We start from the raw sequence: 13470 nt of genomic DNA, 5'->3' as shown, positions 1-13470 counted from the left end.
AGCGGTACTTGTAGTTGATGAAAGACGCGAGATCTTATAAAATAGGAATGATGTCACATATGGCGCGTGTCATTGGTTGAAGGCAATCGTTCGATTTAGTGCGGCGACGTACGCTAGGGGGAGCGATGTAATAAAATCGAGTGGGCAAAATGTACAGAGGATTCATGGTTTACCAGGTTTACCTCCGGAGCTTCGCCCACTCATCATCATTCACTTCGTGGATATGGCGGAATTTTTTTCTGTAGGTTAAACTTACTCGAACAATCGCATTGTACGCCTATATGTGTTCATGTGGCTATAGGGGTCACCTAAATCCATTGTCGAGTTTGCAAAGACTGTACAAACATCCTTAGGTGGTTGCTAAGGAAGCATGAGTTGGTTGTCTGTGAAGCACAAAATTCTTTGCTAGGCGAACTTGCATTCAGAAAATCAAGAAGCCTAACTTTAGATTCTTGTGTAACAACCATAAAGCAGAAGCGGCTAGTATGGCCGGTAGTCATCGATTATACCCTGATTGTCGGTGGCACGTGTAAAATTTCACACATGGCTCGTGCAACGAATAATTCCTGCTTTATGACGGGTGTTCGTGTTAGCTCAAGAATACACGCTAATAATAATAAGTGGAGTTTTACGTTTCCGAACCTAGCATATGATAATGAGAGGTGCCAAAGTGGAGATTTCCGGGCATTTATACCATCTCATGTTCTTCAGCGTGCAGTGCAGTACACGGGCCTCCACCATTTCGCCTCCCCCAAAATGCGACTGCCACGGCCGGGATCGAGCCCCTCGACGTTCGGGTCAGCAGCAGGGCACTTTAGCCACTAATAAACCGTGGCAGATTGCGTCCAGTTATATCAGAATATTTTAATAGAGTGAGAGAAGTCCCCGGAGCACAGAGAAGTTTCGCGGTCTGAACCTATAGCACTAGTTTCATTTTCAGCGGGTGAAGCCCGATCACGTGACACTGAATATCAAAAATGAGAATGGATAGCAACACTGTCAAAACCTAGAACTATAATAATATATATATTACAATCCCTGGACTATTTTCTTACGAGTTTCTAGTTGTAAAATAAAAAATGCGTGTGTCGTGCTGCTATGATCTCTTATTTGTATCAAAGACTAACAAGAGGAGTAAATCAGATATCGCAATTTTAGTTCAAAGATAAGCATTTCGCGGAGATATGCGCGAATAAGCAAGCAGTTCATGCTCATGTGGTTTTGGTGAGCATCATGCAATACTCAAATTTTCGTAAAGTAATCCGAATTGCAGTCGCGGGCGTTTCATAGGCCAACGAGTTCTTTTGTTCTCGAGTTAATGAACATTCAGCATGTATGAAGTCATCCGGCGCGGTCGCCAAGTGGTTAGGGTGCTCAAGTGCTGATTTGCAGATCGCCTGATGGAATTCCGGGCACGGAATTCGCATTTTTGGAGGAGTCGAAAACGCTCGAAGCCCGAATACTTAAATTGAGGTGCGCATTGCAGAACTCCGGGTAGTCGAAACTTCCGGAGTCCTCCACTACGGCATCTGTCATGATCATGTCGTGGAGTTGGGACGTAAGACTCCAACAATGATTATCGCTCCGCAAGACCAAATAACACTAGACGTAAACAAAACGGGAGAGATATCGGCGTGCTCACGGACGGACACGCTAAAGCAAGCAGTTTGACAATCTAGAGAATGCGACGTCACGTCACTTCCCTAGGTTTCATCACTTGAGACGTCACGTGCTGACGCGGTTGCCAACGGAGGCATCATAATATACTGTTCTCAGTGAAAGTCATGTTACTGTCATTCTCATCCGCGGCCGAATTTCAGCAGCATTGGTCAACCAATGCTTGCTGGCTGAAAAGCACGTGCACGACTTGTCGAACGAGCGGTGATTCAATTTTCGAGCATTTGGGTTCTCAGCCTGCTCAAAGCTAAATAAAAATGTTGCGGATGACAACCCCCAACTTTCGTTATTACAAGCAACCTTTCTAAAACAAAAGAGACAAACCCATTCTTCTCTATGGACGTTCGCCGTGGGCGCTAGGTCACTTTCTTGACCAGGCCCCGCCCCAGTAAAAGGCTAAGGTGTTTAGCTGCTGACCTGCAGGTCACGGGTTCGAATCCCGGCTGCAACGGCTGCATTTGCGATGGAGGCGGAAATGTTGTAGGCCCGTGTGCTCCGATTTGGATGCACGGTAAAAACCCCAGGTGGTCGAAATTTCCGGAGTCCTCCACAACGGCATCTCTCATAATCACATGGTGGTTTTGGGACGTTAAACCCCACATATCGATCAATCAACTTCGTTAAACAAAGAATGTCATTCTTCAGGGCTTTCTTTATCAATGATTTCAGATGAAGCTTTGATGTTATCTATCGCCATTGCAGTATATGTTTCTTACGAGGTAAAAAGAGTTGCCACTGAGAAGTAACGCTTGCGGCGCAACTATAGTTCAGCAGGTCGAGAACTGCGGCTGCACGTTCTGTCCACGCATGTGCCCAAATATCACCACTATCAGTCACCTCCCACTCTTTGAGGCTTCACAGTCACCAAGTACAGAAAAATTCTCATGATAACTATTTCACACAGCGTTTCACATGTTACTATTCCGCGATCGAATGCTATAACCGGTAAGCCTCCTGTTGCGCTATTAAAAGCAGGTACGACGGAAAGTGGATGCCAGGAACTAGCCATAATTTTCTTCAAACTCGGTCCAATAAGTCGGTTTTTTTCTTTGTGATCACTTCATCGCTATATGAAAGCTGAATCATTCTATACAAAAGAAAAATGAACAATCAACGGAAAGTTGACTCACCCTTAGTTTTCATTAATAAGTGTTCACCATCGCAATTATAATAAAAGCCACAGCTTTGCCGCTAAGGCGAAACAATGAACGCGATAGCAACATATTGGAATGTCACACGACGAATGGCAAGCTGATCGTAACGTGCCCCACTTTTCTCACGCACAAGTGACGCCCGAAAGGTACTGACAGGTACAAATGAAGGCGAATAAGTGTCTCAGTTGTTACTTCGCTGTGTCTGAAAAGCGCGCTTTTTCACAAACACAGACTGTGCAACGAGTGCAGTGACCATTCTGCACCCGGTAACTACAACAGAATCATTCCGTTGAAACCCCGAGTTGTGCAATTGTCCTCACCGCGACATAAGTGAACGAAAAGATTAAGGGGCTTTAAGCGAACGCACGCGAGAGCGTCCCCTCTCCGTGGGGCAAAGTACTCGTGGAGATGAGAGCGCGCGCCACCGTGTCGTGACGATCTGGCGACGCGCGCTCAATGCGCCATCTCGCTGGCTATGCTGAAATCATGATAGTAGTTCCCCCGAGATGCCCATCGCCTACAGTAAGTGGTAGATATAAATAACTTGCCGTTTGAATGTTTAAAGAGTTGCTGTTTCGTGGCTCAGTGGTTAACGCTTTGTTCTTACAATTCAGAGATTGCAGGTTTGATTCAGCTCGCCGGAGTCTATTTCTGGATTATTTTTTTCTTGTGTTTTCATATACATAGATACGTATACTTATACGGTGAATGACGCCAACACTGGCGGCAGAAGACAGCCGAAAGATCCATATAATTACTTTCACAATAAAAAGAGAAATACCTCGCATTACGTGCACACATCGCAGCGGCATTGCTGATGTACGAGCAATAGGGAATGAATGAGCGGCATTGCATTGTCTACAATCCAGGAACAAACTGCAAACTTTCCATGCTTGTCTCACCACTTTTATTGGTAAATGGATAAGACTTTGTCGAAGCAAGCTGAAATTGTTTTGTGTAACACGAACTTCATATCAGCGTCGGTAGCTTCATCAACAATGCTTACAAATTAGATTGTGAAGCAAGGCACAGTGGGTGTTCACACGTGAGGCCAACAGGACACGCTTATATTTATATATGCGGTAACCTTAGATTATAACACCTTTATACATCCATTTAGCATAACTGTTGAACGAGCAATTTGTGGCACGCAATAAAATTTACCTTGCGAACACTCTGAAACGACCACTTCCTCATGATGATAAGAAGCATTTCTAAAAAGTTATGACTCAAAATATTCCTAAACATTGAATAGAATGGGGTTTTGTCGGTCTTGTTGTGGTAGCTGTCTTCCACCGTCCGTGCACATTTCAGTGAGGAGGGTGTGGTCTTACAAGCAGTAACGATGATTTGTTTAGCAATTGCAAAGGAGAAAAGAACATTTTTGTACAAGTGTCTTCGGATTTCATAGACCCACGTCTGCAACAGTGACACACCCTAAAAGCGGTAGCAACAGCTCCTGATAATCTGGTACTTTAATGTTTCAGCATTCCACCCTCAAGAAAAAGAGAAAAAAATGGGCCACTAGATACATCTGTTGATGACAGCATGGCTGAGGTGTCCATGGGAATCACAGGCGCACCATGCCAAAATATACCAGCACCACGCCTAGATGACTCAAATGCGGAAAACGTCAGGCAAAGAAGTTGAGTCCGAAGAGAGTGGGGGCTAGGCCTGATCCGTCAGAGGGTATGGCGGCTGCTTTCTCGAACACACGCGAACGCTAACGGTTGCGCTCATCTGGTGGAATGACTTCCATCGATGAGAGCGTCTCCAGCGTGGCTTTCCCTCGCTATCAAACACCGCCCCAAAAAGGGCTTCTCGTGGCACCTCCATCGGGTTCCTCGTAACCGGCCTCGACGAAATGCCTGACTCACTTAACCACGTCTACGTAAGCACACCTCCCGGGATATATAAGGATCTGTACATCTGTCGAAGTGTCGATACAGGGGGTAAAGAATGCCAGCAGACAGATGCAAGCTCAATTGCTTCTGCCATGACGAATTCAAGGACCAAATGTAACAGTTCCTCCGCCACCCGGAAAATCTCGTCTGGCAATGGCTCACAACCACTGCGCACGAAGACAATGGCTGGTGATGACGGCTCGGAGCCATCATCTGCGAACTTACAACGGACTTCGAGCTAGCATACTACCTCACAATTATAGACAGCAGCAAAGCTCACTAAACAACACACTTCCATGCAGCGATCGCGCGTCTTGGACTCGCTTATATCCGACCAATCTAAAATATTGATGAAATGTCGTGCCGCCAGAACTACAACATTCATGGATGGCGAGACACAATATAAAGTTCCTTCTGGGCGTCCAAGCAAAACCACTAGCAGCAAATGTATTTTGGCCCTAGGTCATTGAAACAACCGCTTCTGGAACTATATAGTCTGCACCTACAATTCACACGACTATTTAGCATATCGCGCTTCGCCTAACTACACAAGTTTCAAATGAACACTGGCTAAAAACCCACAGAAGATGTTTGGGTGCATTCCTTACGCACTCTCAGAACAAACTCGGAACGCGCTCGCCATTTTCAACTTGTAGGACGCACCCTGACGCACTCGCGGACTCTTTCACAGTAGATTCAGCTGTGTTACAATTGTCTTGAAAAGTAACTCCAACCTCAATGTTAGGTAATGCTTAATGTTGAAGTCTAATGATCACATTATTCATAAACAATCTATGAAATCTAACTTTGCGAAGTGTATAAACATCGCAACTAACTGCCTCGTTTGACTAATGTCACTTTGTCACGTCGTCCTCTCTTATAAAGAACGCACAAGGTTCGGCTGGGCGCTTTAGTACTATACTGCTAGTATTCATAGAATTCAGGCTCTTCACTCTCAGCGCTGTTAACAACTCCGCCGCGAGCACTCTCGTCGCCGCCCGAGCAAATGAGTAGTGCAAAGAGAGCCGTCCCCAAGCGAATGTGCATAAGCCACAATAGAGTGTTCCGTTGGCGTTGAGGCACGGGTTCCTGAAGATCAAGGACCTGCACAGCTTCTATCAACTATATTTATATATATATATATATATATATATATATATATATATATATATATATATATATATATATATATATATATATATATATATATATATATATATATATATATATAATGAGATATAACAGACAGTTATGCCAAGGAATGTACAGGGGAAGTTATTAGAACCAATGGAATGTAAATAAGAAGAGAGAAGAAAGAAAAGTGGATGAAAAAATTACCAGCTGTGAGCAGGAATCGAACCTGCGACCTTCGAATAACGCGTTCGATGCTCTAACCACTGAGCTCTCACAGCGACCGTCCCTCCATCCACTTTTTGGGGTTTATATGTGAATTCAGAAGTAGGAGTGACATTACGATAGTTAAAGCGCGAGAACAAAACGACGACACAGAGACAAGAAGGACACGAAAGACACGAGCGCTAACTTCCAACTGAGTTTATTGCGCAGAGTACGAAAATATATAGAGGAGACAGTGACCATGGCACAAGAGCAGAACATGAGTAAGAAAACCAAAAACAAACAACACAAATACAAAGGCACTGAAAAACAGCAAAGAAAAGCCTAGAAGAAACCGAACCAGAAAGGTAAAGCTACCTGCCCGCACCGAATCCTTCGAGGAACCTGCGTTCCTTCTCGGACTAAGCCACGGAGGGCTTGCTAATCCAAGGCACCTGTTCGCGTTACCTGCCCGCACCGAATCCTTCGAGGAACCTGCGCTCCTTCTCGGACAAGGCCACGGAGGGCTTGCTAACACAAGGCACCTGTTCGCGTGCCATCTGCGCAGCCTCGACAATGACCCGGGTGCTTACATCTCTGTGTCTGTACAACGTCGCTGTTTCCTCGAAGAGGGGAACACACTTGTACTCAGTGCAGTGCTGGGCAAGAAAACCATCTTTCCCGTTTTTAACATTGTTCGCGTGCTCTCTCAGCCGATCGTTCAGACACCTTCCGGTCGTTCCGACATAACAAGCACCGCATGAAAGGGGGGTTCTATAGACGACTTCCCGGGAGCAGGCTGCATACCTGTTTCGATGTTGAACTCTGCAATCTGTTGATGATTTTGTTTTCACGGGGTTGGTAGATTTGGTGAGGCTAATTAATTTGAACGGTGCTGAGAACAGGACACGAACTCCAACACGTTTTCCGATTTTTTTGAGCCTATGTGAAATCTGGTGTATGTAAGGAATCACGGCTATCCTTTCACGTTCTGTATCCGTGTTGATCAGATTCTGTCGCGTCCTCTGCTCCGCCTTCATAGTCCGCAGGATCGTCTCCGCAACAGACGCGATAAACGCTTCGGGGAAGCCTGAAGCCTTAAGGCGGGAAACTTGCGCTTTGAAGCTCGCAAAGATATTGTGGGCGCAAGACCTATTTAAAGCATTCTCAAGGCAGGTTCGTGCTATGCCTCGCTTAACTATCTTACTGTGAGCAGAATAAAAGGGGAGTAGAGGTTTCTGCGCACGTGGTTCATACCACCAACAGATGTGCTGTGGGCTAAAAACCAGATTTAAATCCAAAAAGCGTAATTTGTCATTATCGGGCATTTCATGTGTCACCACAAGAGGCTGCAAACAATTTTCGAACACGCCTATAGTTTGAGTGACCAACGAGTGAAACATAGAAGCCTTACAATTTAGAATAACCAAGAAATCATCCACGTATCTAAAAATTTTGACGACATGCGAACCTTCTAACTTTTCCTGCAGTTTTTTGCCCATTTTTGCCAATAGAAGATCACTGAGTAGAGGTGCTATGCATGAACCAATTGAAACACCCTTTTTCTGCAGATAAATGCGATCATTCCATTGAACGAATGTAGACGTAAGATACAGCAAAACCAGGTCAAGAAAATTCCGTGAACTAATGCCAGTTTTTAATTGGAAGTTCAATTCCCCGAAAATTTCTATATTATCCCTTATACATTCTAGTACCTCATCGTGAGGCAGCGAGTAATATAGGTCCTTTATGTCAATTGAAAAACCGAAAAGATTAGATTGATTTGACTGTTTGAAAAATTCTATCAGAGCCTGCGAGTTTTTGATCACAAATGGGTCGTCAATCTTTAGACACTTAAGATGGGTCGGCTTGTTTATTCGGCTTGTTTATTCAGACCCATCTTAAGTGTCTAAAGATTGACGACCCATTTGTGATCAAAAACTCGCAGGCTCTGATAGAATTTTAAAACAGTCAAATCAATCTAATCTTTTCGGTTTTTCAATTGACATAAAGGACCTATATTACTCGCTGCCTCACGATGAGGTACTAGAATGTATAAGGGATAATATAGAAATTTTCGGGGAATTGAACTTCCAATTAAAAACTGGCATTAGTTCGCGGAATTTTCTTGACCTGGTTTTGCTGTATCTTACGTCTACATTCGTTCAATGGAATGATTGCATTTATTTGCAGAAAAAGGGTGTTTCAATTGGTTCATGCATAGCACCTCTACTCAGTGATCTTCTATTGGCAAAAATGGGCAAAAAACTGCAGGAAAAGTTAGAAGGTTCGCATGTCGTCAAAATTTTTAGATACGTGGATGATTTCTTGGTTATTCTAAATTGTAAGGCTTCTATGTTTCACTCGTTGGCCACTCAAACTATAGGCGTGTTCGAAAATTGTTTGCAGCCTCTTGTGGTGACACATGAAATGCCCGATAATGACAAATTACGCTTTTTGGATTTAAATCTGGTTTTTAGCCCACAGCACATCTGTTGGTGGTATGAACCACGTGCGCAGAAACCTCTACTCCCCTTTTCTTCTGCTCACAGTAAGATAGTTAAGCGAGGCATAGCACGAACCTGCCTTGAGAATGCTTTAAATAGGTCTTGCGCCCACAATATCTTTGCGAGCTTCAAAGCGCAAGTTTCCCGCCTTAAGGCTTCAGGCTTCCCCGAAGCGTTTATCGCGTCTGTTGCGGAGACGATCCTGCGGACTATGAAGGCGGAGCAGAGGACGCGACAGAATCTGATCAACACGGATACAGAACGTGAAAGGATAGCCGTGATTCCTTACATACACCAGATTTCACATAGGCTCAAAAAAATCGGAAAACGTGTTGGAGCTCGTGTCCTGTTCTCAGCACCGTTCAAATTAATTAGCCTCACCAAATCTACCAACCCCGTGAAAACAAAATCATCAACAGATTGCAGAGTTCAACATCGAAACAGGTATGCAGCCTGCTCCCGGGAAGTCGTCTATAGAACCCCCCTTTCATGCGGTGCTTGTTATGTCGGAACGACCGGAAGGTGTCTGAACGATCGGCTGAGAGAGCACGCGAACAATGTTAAAAACGGGAAAGATGGTTTTCTTGCCCAGCACTGCACTGAGTACAAGTGTGTTCCCCTCTTCGAGGAAACAGCGACGTTGTACAGACACAGAGATGTAAGCACCCGGGTCATTGTCGAGGCTGCGCAGATGGCACGCGAACAGGTGCCTTGTGTTAGCAAGCCCTCCGTGGCCTTGTCCGAGAAGGAGCGCAGGTTCCTCGAAGGATTCGGTGCGGGCAGGTAACGCGAACAGGTGCCTTGGATTAGCAAGCCCTCCGTGGCTTAGTCCGAGAAGGAACGCAGGTTCCTCGAAGGATTCGGTGCGGGCAGGTAGCTTTACCTTTCTGGTTCGGTTTCTTCTAGGCTTTTCTTTGCTGTTTTTCAGTGCCTTTGTATTTGTGTTGTTTGTTTTTGGTTTTCTTACTCATGTTCTGCTCTTGTGCCATGGTCACTGTCTCCTCTATATATTTTCGTACTCTGCGCAATAAACTCAGTTGGAAGTTAGCGCTCGTGTCTTTCGTGTCCTTCTTGTCTCTGTGTCGTCGTTTTGTTCTCGCGCTTTAACTATCGTAATGCCATACCAACTAGCCCAAGCTGCCACACTTCTAGGAGTGACAGTCAGCGCCATCTATAAGCCAAACAACGAGTGTGAAAACATTCTTATTCGCATGTTTGGCGTCACGTAGCACGTGAACTTATTATGAGCGGGCAGCTGATTAATTGTCCCTCTAATACAACCTAAACACACCAAGTCTGCCAGTACGAGACCCTCGTTCAATGAAATAAGGGAGAGAGGTGTATACCTAAGGGCTCGTATTTCCGTGTTTTAACACAATATTAATGAGATATAACAGACAGTTATGCCAAGGAATGTAAATAAGAAGAGAGAAGAAAGAAAAGTGGATGAAAAAATTACCAGCTGTGAGCAGGAATCGAACCTGCGACCTTCGAATAACGCGTTCGATGCTCTAACCACTGAGCTATCACAGCGGCCGTCCCTCCATCCACTTTTTGGGGTTTATATGTGAATTTAGAAGTAGGAGTGACAGTCAGCGCCATCTACAAGCCAAACAACGAGTGTGAAAACACTCTTATTCGCATGTTTGGCGTCACGTAGCACGTGAACTTATTATGAGCGGGCAGCTGATTAATTGTCCCTCTTATACAACCTACACACACCAAGTCTGCCAGTACGAGACCCTCGTTCAATGAAATAAGGGAGAGAGGTGTATACCTAAGGGCTCGTATTTCCGTGTTTTAACACAATATTAATTAGATATAACAGACAGTTATGCCAAGGAATGTACAGGGGAAGTTATTAGAACCAATCGAATGTAAATAAGAAGAGAGAAGAAAGAAAAGTGGGTGAAAAAATTACCAGCTGTGAGCAGGAATCAAACCTTTTTTTTCATCCACTTTTCTTTCTTCTCTCTTCTTATTTACATTCCATTGTTTCTAATAACTTCCCCTGTACATTCCTTGGCATAACTGTCTGTTATATCTCATTAATATTGTGTTAAAACACGGAAATACGAGCCCTTAGGTATACACCTCTCTCCCTTATTTCATTGAACGAGGGTCTCGTACTGGCAGACTTGATGTGTTTAGGTTGTATAAGAGGGACAATTAATCAATTGCCCGCTCATAATAAGTTCACGTGCTACGTGACGCCAAACATGCGAATAAGAGTGTTTTCACACTAGTTGTTTGGCTTATAGATGGCGCTGACTGTCACTCCTACTTCTATATTCGCATATAAACCCCAAAATGTGGATGGAGGGACGGCCGCTGTGATAGCTCAGTGGTTAGAGCATCGAACGCGTTATTCGAAGGTCGCAGGTTCGATTCCTGCTCACAGCTGGTAATTTTTTCATCCACTTTTCTTTCTTCTCTCTTCTTATTTACATTCCATTGGTTCTAATAACTTCCCCTGTACATTCCTTGGCATAACTGTCTGTTATATCTCATTAATATTGTGTTAAAACACGGAAATACGAGCCCTTAGGTATACACCTCTCTCCCTTATTTCATTGAACGAGGGTCTCGTACTGGCAGACTTGGTGTGTTTAGGTTGTATAATACCTGTGTCACACGGGCGCGCAAAAAGTCTTTTAAGTAAGCGGTCTTTTACGAAGTTGAAAGACTTTTAACAAAGAGGTGTTTGCGGCGCAGACACACGGCAGCAACGATCTCCTTTTAGTGTTTTCATTCGAAGACGCCAGCGAAAGCGTGGCGCTAGCAGTTAAAAGAGAAGCAATGAAAATTAAACGATGTATCACTATGTACAAATTAAAGACTTGTTGCGCTGCTCGTTTCTTCAAATAAATTTAAGAATAAGAGATGAAGAAACACCAATGTGAATGTTTTTTGCACTAGATAAGGAAGCATTCCTATAACTAGCGACGTGCACAAGTCCGTCTGGCACCACTGTACTTTTATTTACCGTATTTGTTTTTCGCTGCTTTCGCCTGCTCTCGACACGTTATGGGCGACCGTACAGGAGAAAAAGCGAGGTCGCAAGCCTCACGGCCTGCCTTCTCGCTCTGGAAAGCGAGGCAGACGCTGCAAAAGCCGCCAAGGGTAGGATAAAGCAGCGCAAGACCGAGCGTCACCATGTGATATTGCCGACGCGTTGTAGCTGCTCACGAGAGTAGGAAAGGAAATAACCATTAAAAGAGTTCATTACACCTTCTGCAGGATATAAAATTTGTTTTTACAAAGAGTTTTGGTGACAGAAAAATAAGCATTCGCTCTTTTTTTTCCACCACTCCAAAATTGCTGGCGCCCACTGGTTTCGAGGCTACTCATTCGGAGCCGTAAAAGGGATCGACGAACGCCATTTACGAAAAAGACCACTTCTGAAAAGGAGTTCGCTCTGTGCCGTGTGTCTGCTGTCAGGAACTCCTTTTCGGAAAAAGACCGCTTATTTAAAAGACTTTTAAGTGCCCGTGTGACAGGGGTATAAGAGGGACAATTAATCAGCTGCCCGCTCATAATAAGTTCACGTGCTACGTGACGCCAAACATGCGAATAAGAGTGTTTTCACACTCGTTGTTTGGCTTATAGATAGCGCTGACTGTCACTCCTACTTCGAAATTCGCATATAAACCCCAAAAAGTGGATGGAGGGACGGCCGCTGTGATAGCTCAGTGGTTAGAGCATTGAACGCGTTATTCGAAGGTCGCAGGTTCGATTCCTGCTCACAGCTGGTAATTTTTTCATCCACTTTTCTTTCTTCTCTCTTCTTATTTACATTTCATTGGTTCTAATAACTTCCCCTATACATTCCTTGGCATAACTGTCTGTTATATCTCATTAATATTGTGTTAAAACACGGAAATACGAGCCCTTAGGTATACACCTCTCTCCCTTATTTATATATATATATATTATGACGACTCGGTTGTAACGAGGTTTATTCGTCGTGAACTCGGGAACGAACAAGCGCAACGGACCCGACAAAGAAGCGCACGTGCCAAGATGATTGTCAGCCAGAACATATGGTGATGATTGACTGCTGTTCAGATGAGGATGAAGCGCATAATAGATGCCTACACTGATCCCCCCCCCCCCCCCCGTGAAAGCGGCCAGCCTGGCCGCTGCGGGCGGGTAGTCAAGGTGACGAGGAACGTCGTGTGAAAAGCTTCATGCGGGAAACGTGTACAATTTCGGTGCTGCGGTAACGGTGGTCAGTTGGCACGACAAGAGGCGTCACACGATAGTTGACAGGTGAAGTCTGCTCTAAAACAACATATGGGCCGATGAATCGAGTCTGGAACTTGTCGCAGAGGCCAGGTGTGCGAATTGGTGTCAATAGTAGCACCTCGTCACCCGGTCGGAATGATATCACACGATGAGAGGTGTCGTAGACGGCCTTCCTTGCTTGTTGCGTAGCTTCCGTGTTCATACGAGCGCGCTGGCGGCACTGGGCAAGTCGAGAAATATATTCTTCGCAAGAAGATGGTGATGTAGGGCCATTGCTGGTGAAGAAGGAAACATCGATAAAGAAAGTAGGTGAACGTCCGTAAACAAGATAAAGCGGTGAGTAGCCGTTTGTGCGCTGAACAGCGGTGTTGTAGGCGAAAGTCAGGAACGGTAGAAGTTTATCCCAGTTTTTGTGATCCGGTTGAATGTATACGGCGATCATGTCGACAAGGGTTCAATGAAATCTCTCGGTCAGACCGTTTGTTTGAGGATGGTAGCTAGACGCCATCTTGTCTGTGGTACCAGAAACGCGAAGAACTTCACCTAAAAGCTGTGATAATAACACCTTTCCATGGTCACTTAGAAGTACACGAGGAGCACCATGACGTAGTATTATGGCCTGAAGGACGAAGTCAGCAACTTGCG

General features: G+C 44.7%; 2 non-coding genes across 2 annotated transcripts; one reads left to right on the top strand and one right to left on the bottom strand.

Annotated features, from left to right (window-relative positions):
• Positions 1-10037: 10037 nt before the first annotated feature.
• Positions 10038-10110, bottom strand: TRNAT-CGU (transfer RNA threonine (anticodon CGU)). The gene has a single exon. It is a non-coding gene; the product is annotated as a tRNA-Thr (tRNA).
• Positions 10111-10907: 797 nt separating this feature from the next.
• Positions 10908-10980, top strand: TRNAT-CGU (transfer RNA threonine (anticodon CGU)). The gene has a single exon. It is a non-coding gene; the product is annotated as a tRNA-Thr (tRNA).
• The last annotated feature ends 2490 nt before the right edge of the window (positions 10981-13470 follow it).

The sequence above is a fragment of the Rhipicephalus microplus genome, chromosome 5, assembly GCF_043290135.1.
Source record: "Rhipicephalus microplus isolate Deutch F79 chromosome 5, USDA_Rmic, whole genome shotgun sequence".
In the NCBI taxonomy this organism is placed as follows: domain Eukaryota; kingdom Metazoa; phylum Arthropoda; class Arachnida; order Ixodida; family Ixodidae; genus Rhipicephalus; species Rhipicephalus microplus.
This window is presented reverse-complemented; position numbering and strand designations above follow the sequence as displayed.